Source organism: Schistocerca cancellata, chromosome 4 (genome assembly GCF_023864275.1).
Source record: "Schistocerca cancellata isolate TAMUIC-IGC-003103 chromosome 4, iqSchCanc2.1, whole genome shotgun sequence".
Classification (NCBI taxonomy): Eukaryota; Metazoa; Arthropoda; class Insecta; order Orthoptera; family Acrididae; genus Schistocerca; species Schistocerca cancellata.
Window position 1 is genome coordinate 292,136,766 of NC_064629.1, and position 15,584 is coordinate 292,152,349.

Genomic DNA, 15,584 nt, shown 5'->3' on the forward strand with positions numbered 1-15,584 from the left:
GCTCTTCAAATTGTGCTTTTCTGTGTTGTCGTGTGAAATATTGTGACAATAATGGCGTGTGAAAAACCTAATACTAGGCTCCAAATTAAACTGAGAAATAACAGTGAAGACGAAAGCAGTGTGTTAACGATACCATGTAATGAAGTAACAAATATTCAAAGTAGTAATTTGGTAACTGTGCATAGGGAAATGGAGCGGGCGTCAAATAATGGTGTAGGCAGTGAAACAATTAGTGAACAGGGAAGCATTATCGATCGATCGGTCGGCAACAGCTCGCCTCAGGATTCCGAAATGACAAGTCACAATCTTGCAAATACTGTAGATTCAGGTTTTGCGTGCTCACCATTTTGTCAAATAAATCAAGACACATTTTCTGCTTTTCAAAATGCGTATATTGCCGGTTCAAATGCACTGCCGAATAGCACTGAGGAACATGTTATAGACACCAGTGCACTGTTATTACAGTTAATGCAACAAATGGGACAAAGGCTACAAAAGTTAAACATAATTCTTGAACAAAATCAGAAACAAATGGGACAAAATCTTCAAAAGTTAGACACAATGGAACAACACCAGAGACAAACACAGCAATAGTTAGACGCAATGGAACATAATCTTCACACCACACTTGAAGAATCACGTGAAGATTTAACTACTGAGTTACATAACATTGAATCGAAATGTCAAAAAGTCTGTAATGACGTAAAAACACAAATTTGTGAGCATTTCCAACCTATTTTTTCGCGGCATGAAAATGCATTACAGAATCATGAAGCAGCCATAAAAGAACTGCAAACTATTGTTGATGAAAATCATGAGACCTTGCAAGCTAAAATTGACTCAGTTGCATCTACCGATTCGGTTACACACTTGCAAAAACTCAAGAAAACTTAAAGGACACAGTAGATACTCTGAAAATTGGTTTCGAAAGACACATGGAGGAAATTATTTCATTATGAGAGAAAGTGGTTGAACTTTCGGATCAGCTAAATAATTTATCTACAAATGTAGATGATGATCTGAATAACACAAGACATGTAGCCTTTACTGAAACTGAAGAGTATGCACAAATTAGAAAATTCAAACAAAATCAAAATCAAATCAATACACTGTAACAAAAGAGAAATCCGGGAAGTACAAGATCAGTTGGCACAAGTAATACAAGAATTATTTATTTCAGAGGATACTCGAGCTCCAGTACGGGAAGAGGGACATAGAAATGTGGAGCAACCACAAAATAATAACACAGGACACTTCGGAAATTATGAAAGAAATTGGCAAGGTACATCGAATTTTGAGATGGAACCGCCGAAACGACCTAACAATGACCGACATGCGACTCGCCGACATGATGATTTTGACTATAAGCTGTTGATTACTACACGTAAATTCAAAACATTTGCCGGCCGCGGTGGTCTAGCGGTTCTGGCGCTGCAGTCCGGAACCGCGGGACTGCTACAGTCGCAGGTTCGAATCCTGCCTCGGGCATGGGTGTGTGTGATGTCCTTAGGTTAGTTGGGTTTAAGTAGTTCTAAGTTCTAGGGGACTTATGACCTAAGATGTTGAGTCCCATAGTGCTCAGAGCCATTTCAAAACATTTAAGAATTCTGACAACGACATTCATCCACAGGCATGGCTTTATGAATTCTCCCATTGTTTTCCTCCCAACTGGTCATTAGAACACAGATTAGAATATATGTGTGGCTACTTAGAGAATGAACCAGCTGTAAGAATGCGATCAGTCATTCACGATTGCCACAGTGAAGGAGAATTTTACCATGCCCTCCTCTCAGCATATTGGTCTCAAGCCACACAAGACCGAGTAAAACATGGCATCATAATGATGAAACATTTCGAACAATCTGAATTTTCCAGTCTTTTGAAATATTTTGAAGACATGTTGCACAAGAATCAGTACCTGTCAAACCCATACAGCCCCTCAGAACTCATCCGCATTTGCTTAATCAAATTACCTGAACATTTACGACATATTATTTTGGCAGGACGTTGCAAAGATGACAGTGAAGCTTTTCAGGGACTGTTACAAGAACTGGAAATTGACACTGACAATCGCGGAACGCGAAAACAGGTACACAACAATTACAGATCACATCCTTCACAATTCCGCGATGACAGAAATAATATACGACAAGGCTATTCTTTCAACGTAAATCGTGACCGAAACAGACACCACCCGTAAGACAACCGTTGGCAGAGTAGTAATAATAACAGGGAAAGATCACCTCTCTGCGGTAATGACTATCACAGAGACAATCAGAGAAACAGACAATATGGGAACCAAAATAATTATTATCAAGGGAGAGAGAATAACGTTAGATGCAACGGTCCAGCGTGCAGTTACGATTCAGGTAGAAATAATCCACCACGTGACCGACAAGAAAGAAACTATGGAATCTACCGACATGACGACAGACGATATGATCGTAACGACAGACCTGAATTGCATCAGAACTGGCGGGATTCAAACAGGGCGGGGCCCTCTCGACAAGTTGAATTTGTAGAAGTTAGGTCTCCAAATCCCAATAACGACGTGCGCCAACAAAGACACAATAGGCAATGACTCATAACGCTGGCAGCCACAAAACGTACTTATGAAACTGACGACGCAGCTGCCGTAGCTAGTAATTACGTAAAAATGGAAGACATTAGGGACATCTTACTCCAGGAACACGACGTAAAACATAACAACATAGCATATCCTGTGATTACAATTACTGTAAATGACGCAAAATTTACGGCAGTACTTGACTCTGGCAGGCCCATTTAAGTAATTAGTGAAACAGCCTTTAGAAAGTGCAACAAATCAAACGATTGTCCCACACTTCCGTTACGTAAGATTAAATTACAAGGTGCAATCTTTGGAAAAAGTGTAGATGTACGCCAACAAACCAACTTAGAATTCTTTTGTCAAAGCCACAGCTTCTCTATGAACTTTCTTATTGTTCCATTATTGTCGACGGAAATTATATTGGGAGTAGACTTTTTGAATGAATACAAAGCAATCTTAAACTTTCACGATGCTGAAATAAGTTTAGAGAAAGAAAGTAAGTCAATAGCTTTCAAATTTGAAGATTGGCTCTCAAACCATGACGAGGAAATTAATCAGCTTTACCTTCTGTTAGACAACAGTTCGGAATTTTCTACGGTACTAGACACTAACAATCACTCTGCAAGTACTGACAGGGATGATATCGACGACATATTTTATACTAATGAGTTAATTCACAATAAAATTCAAACAATTGAGAATTGTAATGACACTGATAGGCAAGACCTTTTTGAGATTTTACAAGCACATTCCACAGTTTTTACTCACAAAACAGGAACAATCAAGGGATTTCAATACCAATTTCGTGTTCGTGAGCATACTAAATTTTGTGTTAGACCATACGTAATTCCGGCGCATTATTGGGACCGTGTTAGAACAGAAATACAATCTATGCTTAATTAGGGCATTATTGATCCTCCAGTAAGCTCATACAACAATCCATTACATGTTGTTGAGAAGAAAAATGAATCGATCAGGCTTGTCTTAGATTCGAGACAAATCAATACTATCATCATTCCTGAAACAGATAGGCCACAGACGATGGAAGAACTTCTTCAAAATTATAATGGTGTAAAAGTGTTGTCTTCTATTGATCTCAGATCCAGCTTTTATCAGATCGAACTTCATCCAGAATGTAGAAAATACACAGCTTTCCTTGTTTCGGCGTTTGTTATCAATTTCGGAAACTTCCTTTTGGTTTGAACATATCTTCAGCAGCATTCATTCGCGGGCTAAATTCCATATTACCTGAGTTCTTAAAACGTCACATCACCTTATATGTGGACGATATTCTAATAGCAGAAGCTTCATGGGAACAACATAATCGCATCCTCAACAGTTTGTTACGTATTTTTGCAGAATCTGGAATTACAGTTAACTTGGAAAAGTCTGAATTCGGTAGGTCAAAGGTGAGGTTTTTGGGACATATTATTTCTTCTGAGGGCATTCGGCCAGATCCTTAAAAGTTAGAAGCAATCAGAGCCATTCCAGTTCCATCCACAAAAAGACAAGTCCGCAGTTTTCTAGGTCTCGTAAATTTTTACCGTCGTTTTCTGAATATGAAAATTCTAGTTGCACCAAAACTTTGTTCTCTCACTGGAAAAAATACTATTTGGAACTGGGACGAACGAGCACAGTTGGAATTCAATTCTTTGAAAGAATCGCTACTTAACGCGCCAATAGTAGCTCATCCAGATCTGTCACAAGATTTCTGCCTTAGCACGAATTCTTCTAAAGTCGGTCTTGGTGCCCACTTATTTCACGAAGCCATAGAAAATGACACTACCATTCAGAAAACCATTGCTTTTGCTAGCCGAGTGCTAACAAAATCTGAAAAAAATTATTCTGTTACTGAATTAGAAGCTTTAGCTATCGTTTGGGCATTTAACAAATTCCGTTTCTTTCTTTCTCGTAAGCACGTAAAAGTATACACTGATCATCGTGCATTACAATTTCTTATGTCTTCAAATTTAAATCATGACAGGTTAAAACGTTGGGCATTGTTTTTGCAAGAATTCCACTTCACAATAATCTACATTCCCGGCAAGGAGAACATTGTTGCGGACGCACTGTCACGCGCACCGGCTGGGCTTGAGAAAAGTACCACAGAAGGCAACCTCGAGAAAAATTTCAGTATTCTTTACATTCAGAAAGTCGCCTTTGAAAACTTCATCACCACATCTTTAAAGGACATTGCTCATGAACAACATAAAGATCCGATTTGGAAAGACATCAAAAGTAAATGGCATGAAAAGCTGCACACTCAGATTCTGCATTATTATCTGGTTAGAAACAAGATACTCTTCAAACGCTGCACTGTTGATGACAAGCTATGGGTACTTTGCATTCCAGACGATTTTGTTAATAAGCTCATTTGGTACATTCATTTCAGCTACGCACATTTTGGCCCACGAAAATGTTATCATATTCTTCGAACGACTTGTTATTTTAACAATATGGAAAAGCGAATTCGAAGAGTCTTGTCTATTTGTAAACTTTGTCAAAAGGCGAAACCATCTACTATCTCACATCGTGCTCTGTTGTTTCCTATTATTCCTTCTAAATTAAAAGAATTTGCTACTGTTGATCTCTTGTAACCCCTTGTCAGAACATCGAATGGATTTTCGTACGTTCTAGTCGCTGTTGAACTTACTTCAAAATTTGTTTCTTTAACACCATTACGTAAAGCCACTGGACGGTCACAAATTCTTTCTAGGTTACAATGGACCTTATTGAATCCAGCGTATACCACATGATAATTGCGTTGAGGTTGAAACTCTGCGTACTAGGAAGAGTAAAGATTTACACCACATTTCACATCTAAAAGCGTTTATTGAAAGATTAATCTGCTTTTTAACTTTGTCTTTGCCATAAAACTAATCACTTCACATTTCTAGTATGCTTTGTCGAACTTTGAAACTGTTAACATGCAACAATGTTTTGAAGTTCACTATCCAGTCTAGAACCTAGGGAACATATTTAGACAGTATTTACGAGTGCATTGTTATAGTGAACAGACGACACAGTGTTATTGTGTGTGTACATTCTTGCTTGTTAGTTGCACGATTACGTAACGACTATAAGGCTCACATACTTAGAACATGTACCTGTACTGCTAACGAGATTTTAATGCAACATTTTGGTTTACTTGAAAATACATTCTGGAATTAAAGTACTTTCTGAGAGATACCAGATGACACAGTGGTTAGTTTATGTGACAGCTACACGATTATATCACGACGTTACTAAAGAGTGACAATTTACAATGTTGCTTTTGCGGTGTATCTGTTTTATATCTGCACAGTTTTTCTGAATTCCTCTGTAAAGTAAAACATGTTTTAGTAGTAACTTTTGTGGTATAGCTACAAGGAGACAGCCTTTTCTGTAGTACAACAATATGTTACAGCACAGTACTTTCTTCATCACAACAATAAGCGTAATAACTAAGATATCTATACGCAAAGCATTTCACTTTTGTTTGTCATGAGGTAAGTACATTGACTTCTGTAGAACTTAGCTGTTGGAGGACGATAACTAAGAGACTTCCACAGAGATTATCTTACAACATGACGCACAGTTTAGCGCTACAGTACTCGTGTTTGAGTGATTAATTTTGTACTTAAAACATTTATTTTTAAAGATATTTGAAGTACAATGATACAAAGGTTTTCCGTGATACATTTCATTCCATTGCTGTAATCTGTAACACCTAAGGGTATAATTACATTAATCTTCACGGGGAACACGCCTACTTTGTGTACCATGTGTTTGGCAAGCATAAGGAGCCCTAGCTAATATGGTATTTACTTATACAACTTTACACATCGGTACCATATTTCTCTAATACATAAATTACACAGCTATCTGATCATTTAACTGAGAGACAAACATTTTTTTTACTACATCAGCGACAGATTGTTTACGTAATTACACCGTTGTGTAACTTCAAACTTACGAAATTGTATTTTGTCTGTACTTTGTGAACTGTTCATATTTTTTCAGACCCATTGTGATATTATGAGAACTTTGAATGATATATTTGGTATGGGATCACGATTTTTAAAGTACGTTTGAGGCAGATGGCACTTTTGACATGAGCAGAGAATTTTTTTTAATTATTGGAGGAGGCTACGACGATTTTGAGAGTTGACTGAGGTGTTATGATGTTATTATCACGATGACTATGTGTATTATGCTGTTGCGGTATGTTTATGATCAATAAGCTGATGCTATATGAGTTATTTGATTATGCTACGTATCTGTTATGATGCAATATTGAAGAAGTGTCGACGAGAAAGGTAAGGAATAATGAGTTGTGTTCAGGGACTCTGGTTTGTGAAAAAGGTTGTTGGAAACCAAGAATCGTACTTTAAGAGTTATGAAATGTATGTAAATGCGTGAATGTATTACAATGCCAACAAAAATTTTTTGGACACTGTTATATCAATAGCATTTTGTTTCTACAGATTTGTAACACAAATTCTTGACCTGTGAAATATTTTTATATGAGCCTGTCACTGTAGCGGAAACTGCTGTCGTAAATATTTCCGTAAGAAAAATAAGTGACCACCTGCACGTAATGCATCATGGGCACCCAGCTGTGTCTGACGCCTGGAGAAAAAGCACAGATAGAAAAAAAAAATAGAGGCCATTATCCTCACTATTGACGTTCCTATGTAGGAAGCATCGCAAATACGACACACTCAAACTTGAAAACATATGATTACACTGCGGAGCTCTTAATTTATGATATTTACTGAAATGCCTAATGAAATGATGAGAAACATTTTACATTTATTGTCTTTCTATTTGAGAGATTCTTTTGCCTTTGGGGACGACATTTGCCCAGTGAATGACATTTCATGCATTGCTCTATATAGGCTATATATATTTGCTCATTTGTTTTATATTTAGTTTCTAGCTGCACTGCAGCATTGGTTAAAATAAAATTTTATAGATGTACTAATATAGATATTTTATGCCTACAGATCCAGTAAATACTAACTTTATGATGTACTTCAAAAAAACGAAGGAGCACAAAAAGACATTTCCCTTCACAGGAATTGCTTACAGAATTTTCTTTTCAAGTACTTGATAATTTCTTTTGTAGAATAAATTGTGATGCATCACTCTAGTGTTAAGATGTGACATAGGTACTAAACATGGCCATTTTTATTGTAATATTTTTTCTGCTTGAGCTTTGTCATGTTTAGATATAAGTTATTGCATTTGTTGCTGCTGTTTGCCAGGCATAATGTTACTGAATTTGACTTTGTATTGCGCTGTTAAGCCAGTTTTACTACAGAGTTATTTTTCTTGTTTGCTGCACAGTGCTCTATATTAGTTGTAATATTGCTATTGCTATGCCAATTTGAATTTTTCGTCATTGCTGTTTGTACTAATTGTTTTGTGCTGCTGCATTGCCTCGTCCCTTAGTTTAGCATCTGAGCTCAGTAGATTTAAGTTAGCTTAAGAGGGGGTAGACTATATAAGAAACTAACTATGATGGATTGGAAGAAATGCATTGAGAAGCTATAAGAAAATGGTTTGGCAAAAAAAAGTAGTGTACAGTGGAGAAAAACTATTTTTGAAAGAGGATATGAACAGAATACAGAAAGCATGCTTGGATAGGATTTTTTTGGTGGAAACAAATGTTGAAATAAGAAAAAAAATGATCTATGGAATGAAGTTTTGGGTTGGACTGCAGTACCAAATGTTACACTGAAAACGAACCCTGTCATTTCCTTTTGTGTTATCCCACTATATGTTTGTGTACCCTTGTGTATTTGTTTTCTTCCTGTCTCTGTGTACTGTTTCATAGAATTTTTTTTCTCTTCTAATACTAAGCTACATTCACTATGATGAGGAATACTGTTATCCTCAAATATAACTGACATTAATAATATGTTATTTATTTTGTAAAGATTTTTAGACATTATTAATTCTGTTCTGTTTTAATGCTCATGTGTGAAGTTGATGTTTCAATAATTATTCTGATCTTTTATGTATTTACTTATGTCTTAATTCCTGTAACACTGATGTATATGTCTATTTCTATTCTTTTGTAAAGCCCGTATTACTACAAGTGTTATCTGTAATGTTATGTTTTTAATGATGTATTTTGTACCTTTATAATTGTATTCTTATTTTATAAAATTGTAATTGACACGTAGCGCTCTGTATGAAAATCACGGGCTGTGCTGTGTGCAGTCTGTGGCTAGTTTGCATTGTTGTCTGCCATTGTAGTGTTGGGCAGCTGGATGTGAACAGCGCATAGCGTTGAGCAGTTGGAGGTGAGCCGCCAGCAGTGGTGGATGTGGGGAGAGAGATGGCAGAGTTTTGAAATTTGTAATACTGGATATCATGAACTGCTATATACATTATGACTTTTTAACACTATTGAGGTAAATACATTGTTTGTTCTCTATCAAAATCTTTTATTTGCTAACTATGCCTATCATTAGTTAGTGCCTTCAGTAGTTTGAATCTTTTATTTAGCTGGCAATAGTGGTGCTCGCTGTATTGCAGTAGTTTGAGCAACAAAGACTTTTGTGAGGTAAGTGATTTGTGAAAGGTATAGGTTAATGTTAGTCTGGGCCATTCTTTTGTAGGGCTTATTGAAAGTCAGATTGCGTTGCGCTACAAATATTGTGTGTCAGTTTAGTGTTGATCAGAATAAGGAAAGAGCGAAATGTCTGAGTACGTTCAAATAACGTAAGGGATTAACCAGCATAGTAATTCTAAAATTGTTCTAAGGGGACGTTTCAGCCTTCCCAGTCCCTTTCTGAGCCATGGATTATATCATCCTCCAGTGGAACTGCAGCGGTTTCTTCCATCATCTAGCTGAGCTCTGACGACTTATCAGCCTGCACCCTTTCTTCTGCATTGCTCTACAGGAAACTTGGTTTCCAGCGACGTGAACCGTTGCCCTCCGTGGCTATCGCGGTTGTTATAAGAACCGGGCAGCTTATGAAACGGTGTCTGTTGGCGTCTGCATCTATGTCCTTCACTCTCTTCATAGCGAGTACATCCCTCTCCAAACAACTTTACAGGCTGTCGCTGTTCGGGTGTGGCTGTTACTGTCTGCAGTCTGTGTCTTCCACCGGATGGTGATGTCCCACAGCATGTCCTGGCTGCGCTGTTCGCCCAATTGCCACCACCTTTCTTGCTACTGGGCGACTTCAACGCCCCTAACCCTCTGTGGGGTGGGTCAGTGGCAACAGGTCGAGATGCAATCGTTGAGATTGTATTGACACAGGTCGACCTCTAACTTTTAAACGATGGTGCCTTCACAGATTTCAGTGTGGCATGTGGCACATACTGCGCTATTGACCTTCCGATCTCCAGCCCTAGCCTCTTACTGTCTGTCCAATGGAGTGTGCATGACGACCTGTGTGGCAATAACCACTTTCCGATCGTTCTGTCACTGCCAAAACGTCAATCTTCTGGGCGCCCTTGCAGATGGGCTATGAATAAGGCTGACAGGGATTTGTTCTCTTCCATTGCCACTATTGAGCCTCTTTCTAATGTCGCCATTGATGCGGTGGAGCACTCGGTCACCACCGGCACCGTTACTGCCGCAGAATCTGCCATTCCCCTTTCTTCTGTTTCCCCTCGGCGGCGGGCTGTGCCTTGGTGGTCACGTGAGATTGCTGAGGCTATTAAAGATCGCTGGCGGGCGCTCCAGCGTCACAAGCGGCATCCATCTTTAGAAAACCTTGTCGCCTTTAAACGGCTCCGTGTGTGGGCCCGCCGCATCATTCGCCAACACAAGCAGGAATGCTGGGAGCGCTATGTGACCACCATTGGCCCTAGTGTCGCTCCATCGCAGGTCTGGCCCAAGATTAGACGCCTCTATGGCTATCGGACCATTGTCAGCGTACCTGAGCTCTCACTGAATGGAGCAGTTTGTAATGATTCCGACGTCATTGCCAACCGCTTGGCAGAGCATTTTGCTCAGAGTTCCGCTTCTGCGAATTATCCACTGGCCTTCCACTCCATTAAAGAGCAGATGGAATGTCGGAGCCTTTCTTTTCGCACCCACCATCCTGAAACCTACAATGTTCCAATCAGTGAGTGGGAATTTCACACTGCCCTAGCCGCTTGCCCTTATACCGCTCTTGCGCCAGATCACATCCACTGTCAGATGCTGAAACACCTTTCAGTGTACTGCAAGCGACGCCTCCTCGACCTTTACAGCCGTATTTGGGTCGAGGGTGAGTTTCCGTTGCAATGGCGGGAAAGCATTGTCATCCAGATTCTGAAACCTGGCAAGAGCCCTTTGGAGGTGGTCAGCTACTGCCCCATTAGCCTCACCAACGTTCTTTGCAAGCTGCTCGAACGGATGGTGTGCCGAAAATTGAGTTGGGTTCCCTACTCTCGGGGTCTCCTAGCTCCGTCTCAGGGTGGGTTCCGAAAAGGCCGCTCTGCCGGCGACAATCTGGCGAGCCTCGAGTCCGCCATCCGTATGGCCTTTGCCCGCCGACGGCACTTCGTCGCTGTGTTCTTTGACATGCAGAAGGCATTCAATACCACGTGGCGCCATCACATCCTCTCTACACTTCATGATTGGAGTCTTCGAGGTCCGCTACCAATTTTCATACTCAATTTTCTGTCGCATCGTACCTTCCGCGTGCAAGTCGCGGCGTCTCTTAGTTTCTCCCGAGTTCAGGAGAACGGGGTGCCACAGGGATCTGTCGTAAGTGTCTGCCTGCTTTTAATAGCAATTAACGGGCTCGCTGCGGCGGTGTGAACGTCTGTCTCAGCGTCCTTGTATGCTGACGACTTCTGCCTTTACTATAGCTCTATTGGCATTGCAGCTGCTGAACGTCAGCTGCAGGGCACTATCCGCAAGGCGCATTCTCTGCCTGTAGTGCATGGATTCCAGTTTTCGTCAGCAAAGACCTGCGTTATGCATTTCTGCTATCGAGGCACTGTTCACCTGGATCCGCAGCTTTATCTTGACGGCGAACGTCTAGCTGTGATGCACTCAGATATGTTTTTGGGTTTGGTTTTTGATGTCCGGTTGACTTGGATGCCTCATATTCGGCAAATTAAACAGATGTGTTAGCGGCATCTAAATGCTCTGCGATGCTCGAGCCACACCAGCTGGGGCGCCGACCGATCTACTCTCTTACAGCTCTACCAGGTGTTAATCCAGTCTTGTCTGGATTATGGAAGCCTGGCTTATGGTTCAGCATCCCCTTCGGCATTGCAGGTGCTGGACCCAACCCTTCACAGCGGGATACGTCGTGTCACTGGTGTTTTCCAGACCAGCCCTGTGAACAGCTTACTTGTGGAGGCAGGTGTCCCTCCACTGCAGATATGGTGCCACTGTTTACTGTCCGTTTATGCTGCCCATGTTTTTAGCTTGCACGAGCATCCAAATTATCGTCTTCTGTTCCCACAATCAGTCGTCCATCTGCCAGAACGTCGGCCCCGGTCACATTGTACGATCGCGGTATGTGTCAAAGAGCTTCCCTCCGGGCTTGGGGTTTTACCTGTTCCACCTCTTTCCGGGTCCCTTTGCTTACACGCCCGTGGTGTTCCTCGCCCTTATCTTCGGCTCGACTTGGCACAGGGCCCCAAAGGACTCAGACCTCCCGGAGGCCTTGCGCCGCCGCTTTTATTCCGTCCTAGCCACGCGCCAGGGTTCTGGCGTTGTACACGCTGACGGTTCGATGTTTGCTCGTCGGGTCGGTTATGCTCTAACTCTAGGGGACCATTATGAACAACGATCCTTGCCAGCTGGATGCAGCATTCTTACTGCTGAGCTGATCGCCATCTACCATGCCCTAGAGTATATCCGCTCCTGCTCAGGTGAGTCTTTCGTTATCTGTAGCGACTCCCTGAGCTGTTTACAGGCTACCGACCAGTGTTTCCCCCCGCTCTCGACTGGTGATTGCTATCCAGGATTTCCTGCATACTCTTGCCTGTTGCGGCCGCTCTGTGGTCTTTGTGTGGACCCCTGGTCATGTCAGTATCCCGGGCAATGAAGATGTTGACAGCCTGGCCAAAGAGGCCACTAGTAAACCATCTCTGGACATTGGCCTCCAGGAGACTGATTTGCAAGCTGTCTTACGCCTCAAAGTTTTCGCGCTTTTGGACGCTGAATGGCGTGATCTGACCGCTCCCAATAAACCCTGTGCTATCAAGGAGACGATGACTGTGTGGCGCTCCTCCTTGTGAGTCTGTCGTCCTCTGCTGACTGTGCATTGGGCTCACACGGATGATGCATGGCCACTTATTGTGCAGTGAGGACACACCTCTATGTCGCTGTGGCTCGGCATTGACAGTGGTCCACATTTTGTTGGACTGTCCACTTTTAGCTGTGCTCAGGCAGACGTTTGTGCTGCCTGATACGATCCCTGCCCTTTTAACTGATGACACTGGTATGGCGGGCTTAGTTTTGCGTTTTATTCGGGCAGGGGGCCCTTGTCGCTTAATGTGAGTGTTTGTCTTTTTGTGTTGATTCTGGTCGATGGACTACGATTTTAGTCTGATTTTTTAATGTGTTCCTCAGTAGTTGGATTTTCCTTTTTTGTCTCTTTGGCTGGCCAACTACCGTTACACTCTGTGTGATTTTAGATCGTCTTGTCTGGTCTTTGTCTAAGTTTCTCTTGTCCTGTGTTGTCAGTTGTCTCCATTATTTGTTTTTACTCTTTGGGGGTGTTTTGAATTTTGAAACAAGGAACCGATGACCATAGCAGTCTGGTCCCTTTAATCCCCCAAACCAAAGAAACCGAATAAATAAATAAAATGAATAAGTTAAGAAAGTACATTATTTACAAAAATGACATTGTGAAGTGAATTAAATAAATAAAATACATTAGTTAAGAAAGTACGTTATTTTAAAAAAATCGCAATGTGAACTAAAGTAAATAAACGAAAATATATTAATTAACAAAATACATTATTTTAAAAATTTTACATTGTGACTGTAAGTAAATAAATAAAAAATATATTGGTTAACAAAAGTAAGTTATTAAAATTTACATGGTGATTGTAAAAAAAATGAATTAGTTAAAACAAAAGTACATTATTTTAAAAATATTAGATTCTAAATGTAAGGAATTAAATAAAATAAATTAGTTAACAAAAGTAGATTATATTCAAATTTTCAATTTTTGTTTTTCTATCTTTCTTAAAATGTTTCAGAAATGTATATAAGCATGGAGTTAACACTTTTGTAAAATTTTTAAGTTTTTCATTATTTTATGTAGGAGCAAATGTTATCAATTAAGAATTTTCAGTAAGTATTCTTTGTTGTGCTCACCAGCTCATTATAAAAATAAATTCTGAATTTTTTAAGTTTCTTAACGAATTGTATAATAATTTAGGAAGTCAGATGAACATAAACAATTTTAAAACTTTAACTGAATACATAATTTGTAACTCAACCAATTATATTAACGAACGGATTTATAACTTAATTACTTAATTTGCAACATTATTTAAACACAATAACGTGTATAATTTAACAAAAGTACACTACTTTTAAAAAAATCACATTGTGAAAGAATGTAAATAAATAAAAGCATTAGTTAACACAAGTAAATTTCTATTAAAAAATAACAAATTTGGAGGTAAGTAAATAAATTAAAAATATGCATTAGTTAAGAAAATACATTATTTATAACAAATGACAGTGTGAAGTTAAGTAAATAAATCAAATATATTAGTTAAGAATTGACATTATCTTAAAAAATTAATGAAAATATATTACTGAAAATAATTAATGATAAAGTAATTAATTAATTAAATTAATGAAAAATATAATTAATGAAAATATAATGATGAAAATTAATGAAAATTTATAATTAAATTAATTAAAATAAATTAATGAAAATATATTATTTATGAAAGTACATTATGTTTAAAATTTTACACTGTAATTGAAAGTAAATAAATAAAAAAATGTAGTAGCTAACAAAAGTAAGTTATAAAATTTTAAAATGAGATTGTAAGATAATAAAATGTATTAGTTAAAAAAAAGTACAATATTATAAAAATTTTAGATTGTGAATGTAAGTGAATAAAAAAAAATTTTAACAAATGATAATTATACAAATATTTTCAGTTTTTGTTTTTCTATCTTTCTTAAAAATTTTCAGAAATGTGTAGAAGTATGGAGTTAACTCTTTTATAATTTTTTAAGATTTCATTATTCTATGTAAAAGCAAAAGTTAATAATTTAAAATTTTTTGTAGGGAGCATGGAGGCTATGAAATTACGCTGTTTAGGTTTATTTATAGGTAACACCACATATATGAAAATCACTGGCTGTGCTGCGTGCAGTCTGAGGTTGGTCGGCATTGTTGCACTGGTTGCTATTGTAGCGTTGGGCAGTTGACTGTTAACAGCACATAGCGTTGCGCAGTAGGAGGTGAGCCGCCAGCAGTGGTGGATGTGTGGAGAGAAATGGCGGAGTTTTGAAATTTGTAAGAATGGATGTCATTAACTACTATATATATTATGACTATTAAGGTAAATACATTGTTTGTTCTCTATTAAAATCTTTCATTTGCTAACTATGCCTATCAGTAGTTAGTGCCTTCCACAGATTGAATCTTTTATTTAGCTGGCAGTAGTGGCGCTCACTGTATCGCAGTAGTTCGAGTAACGGAGATTTTTGTGAGGTAAGTGATTTGTGAAACGTACAGGTTAATTTAGTCAGGGCCATTCTCTTCGTAGGGATTACTGAAAGTCAGATTGCGTTGCGCTTAAAAAAAGAAAACTATTGTGTGTCTGTTTAAACACAGTCACGTATAATTTTTCTAAGGGGACATTTCGTATGTCTACCCTTAGCCGAGGATACCGCACTGGAAACTTCTGATTTTTTCTTGTAGTTTGTGTAATTAGTGCAGCCTTTGTTTATTGCTAGCATGTAATTGTAGGGAGAATTTCCTTTGTAGTTGTAGTTTTTCATTGTTGTACAGTAAAACAGTTGATGCATGGATGTAGATAGGCACCAAGTATTTCGCAGCTGTGCTTGCAATTAACGGGATATTATTTT